At 29.1% G+C, this 3353-nt stretch overlaps 1 long non-coding RNA gene across 1 annotated transcript; it reads right to left on the bottom strand.

The window, feature by feature from the left end:
* Window positions 1-559: 559 nt before the first annotated feature.
* LOC145116619 (uncharacterized) lies at window positions 560-2531 on the bottom strand. The gene is made up of 3 exons (XR_013712226.1): window positions 2275-2531; window positions 924-981; window positions 560-788 (listed from the first exon to the last, which is right to left on the bottom strand). It is a non-coding gene; the product is annotated as an uncharacterized LOC145116619 (long non-coding RNA).
* Between the last annotated feature and the right edge of the window lie 822 nt (window positions 2532-3353).

Genomic DNA, 3353 nt, shown 5'->3' with positions numbered 1-3353 from the left:
ACAACAAAATGAAGCTAATGCAACCTAGCTAAAAAGTTGCATTAAGATTTAAAAAAGTTGCATTATGCCTAAAGCAACCTTTTAGCCAAGGTTGCATTAGGCGAAGTTGCATTAGACCTAAAGCAACCCTTTTTTTAGAAAGTGCAACCCTTTTGGAAAGGGTTGCAAATATCATCCAGAAGCAACCTTTTTTATTGCAACTTTTTTATGCTTAAATGCAACTTCTTTTATACTTAAATGCAACCTTTTCTACAGTTAAATGCAACCTTTATTATATTTTCCTAGTAAATAAATGCAACCTTTTTCTATAGTTTAAGCAACCTTTGTTACATATTTAATTACAAAAAAAATGCAACCTAGTTTACACTTAAATGCAACCTTATTTTTTTAACTTTTCTGATGCTAATGCAACATTTTTCTAATGATGCGGATGCTACATGTTTTATTACATTTATAGCATCATATTGTTTCACATACTAGATTGCTATAAATATACATTACTAATACAATTGCACGATAAAAATAATAACATAAATATCATAGATAATTTTATTCGCTACTTTGACATATGTCCAAATTGAAAATATCAACCATAAATCAAAGTCATCACAAAGTTGTCAGTTATAATCACAAAAGATATTAAAAGCCTCCTATAGGTGTACCAAACATAGATGATAATTCATATTACAAACTCTTGGACTTTTGAAGATAGTTATTTCATAAACCTCGGCATCATGGCTTCATTTGTCTTTGTTCAGTTTGATTTTTCTTGCTTTGTTTTCGCATTACTGGCATGTTCAAAGTCAAAATAATTATGTAGGAAAATGCAATTTTAGTTGTTTAATCCCACAGAAATCCATTGTTAGTGTCATTATTATTAACCGGAAAAAATATAGATAAAAAAAAGATGTATCATTAAGAACCTGAAAAATAGGCCACAATGCCACTCTCGTTCTTATAATTTAACTGAATAGAAAGAACCTGCAAAACAAGCCACACAGACACATCTTGATCAGAATCTGAAAAGCTAAAAAAATCAACATATGAACTATATCTATAATTCGGTCATATAGAGGAACCCCAGGAACCAATTCTATAATTAGATCTTACACAAAGAACCACATTACCCAATATAACTATTTCATATGGATTAACATTTAAACAAAAGAAAGTAAAAAAATGACAACTATGGAATGAAAAGTTTGAATTTGATTATGTTCTATTTTATCATCATATATAAAACATAAATTTATATATGCAAAATTATTCTAGAAATATTAACACAATATAAAATAAAATCCAACAAATATTGACAAAATCTTTGTTTTTATTACATTCACAACTAACTGTTCACAAAGTCTTTACTTATATATCACATGTTTATTAATCAAAGTATAAAAGTAACATGAAATCATTTCGATGAACACATAAAAATTTAAGCATTAAAGTTATTTATTACAAAAATATAAAATATTAATATTATTGTTATTATCTCAATTGGCCTAGTCTTCATCCACTTGCATCCAATCCCATAATGTATTGACATAATTGAGAAATGTCACCACTCTGATTGTCAGCTTCATCTGCCCCATCTAATTTTTTTTCATCAATGGTGTTTTTAAACATTTTAGGATGTTTGTCACCTTGTAATGAAATAACCCTTTATTAATTTACACAAATTAGCAAGGAATGGAATTAAATTCCATGAGTTTATGCAATGAAGGAATTGGTGATATCCAGCCAAATTCAGTTTTGTTGTTATTTGAAACAAAATGTCGGCATGGAATTGAATTGAATTCAAATTCAGGCCATTTCATAATGTATCAGAACCGAAACACCCGTTAAGTACATTTTTCGTACAAGGAAATATGATTTTATGTACAAGGAAATATGATCTACGTACATGAAGATAACAACTTACAGGTTCTCTAAAAAACTTTTACCTTCAGGATAATCAAGAATAAAGGTAAAAGAAACATTTCATATTACACACTCTTTTAATTTCAATATGAATTGGTCTAACTTAGATGTAAGAATGTAGCACTGGATAACCGATCCTAAATTTAAATCAAGGAAAAAACACATTGATGCAAGACCCTAGTAGATACCCAATCACAGATTTAAGTCAAGATAAACCATAGGCTAATATCAATACCTCAACCCCTAAATAAATTCAAGAAAGCCATGGAGACTTTGTTATGCTCTGAGCCAAAAAACTATTGAACTGAATTGAATATAAGAGAAACTTGAGCGGGAAAGAGTAAAGGCTAGTACTTGGTTTGCGCAGACAACCTTGAGCACGAGTTAATTGATGAAATTGGCAATTAGAGGAGGGCAATCCACCCCTTGACAACTATGGAATATCAACCATAGTCGGCGAGATTCAAAAAGAAAAGGGGAAATACTGATACCGTTTGAAATTGACTGATTCATTGGAAATTATTAGGAGTCGGAGAGATGGCCTGAGAGGGGCGACGGAGTTCATAGAGACGGAATGCTAGAACGATTAGGTTAAATGAGGAGTTAGGAAAGAAAAGGTGCTAAAATTGTCAAAAGATGGGAAAAAAATTAGCTGTAATTTTTTTGATGGGAAATTAAAAAACAAAGTCAAATATATTAAGAGGGAAATTAAAACTTTTTTAGTTATATTACGAGGAAATTAAATTAATTTATGTAAGTTAGAAGTTAGTATTTTAATTATTTATGGATATTATATGTAAATAATATAGATTATTATTATTTTTTTTAAATCAATTTATATTTTCTAACTTATATTGTATAATTATATAAAAATGTGTGTATTTATATATTTTTAAAGTAATTATTTGTTTAACTGAAATTTATATAATTAAAAGTCAATAAATAATATATAAATAACACAAAATAGCTAGAAATTCATATATTATGCAAAATGGAAAAAAATACATTGAAATAATATATGTTTATGCAAGCTTTTATATTAAGGGTTACATTTCTGTTTTAAAAATGCAACCCTTTTAACAAAAGTTGCCATTTACTGTAATATTTGCATCTTTTTAGGAAAAAGTTGCATCAGATCCTTTAACGCAACCTTTTTGTTGAAACAATATTCTTTTTAATCAAATGCAACTAATGTTAAAAGGTTGCAACTAAAAGGTTGCATTAGGCTCATTTTCTAGTAGTGATCACAAAAGCGGAACTATGTTGTGTGTGTAACGTAATCATCCCGAGCTCTTTCCTTTGAAACCAAAAGTACCTGAAACATAAACTGAAAAATATAAGCACAAAGCTTAGTCAGTTCCCTAAACTCCCACATACCAATCATATACATATCACATAACGGGGCCCACCCAATGAGTTAATGAGCCTCGCCC

Source organism: Lactuca virosa, chromosome 5, assembly GCF_052849685.1.
Source record: "Lactuca virosa cultivar CGN04683 chromosome 5, Lactuca_virosa_CGN04683_v6, whole genome shotgun sequence".
In the NCBI taxonomy this organism is placed as follows: domain Eukaryota; kingdom Viridiplantae; phylum Streptophyta; class Magnoliopsida; order Asterales; family Asteraceae; genus Lactuca; species Lactuca virosa.
Note: the sequence above shows the minus strand (reverse complement) of the source record. Positions and strands in the feature narration are given on the sequence as shown.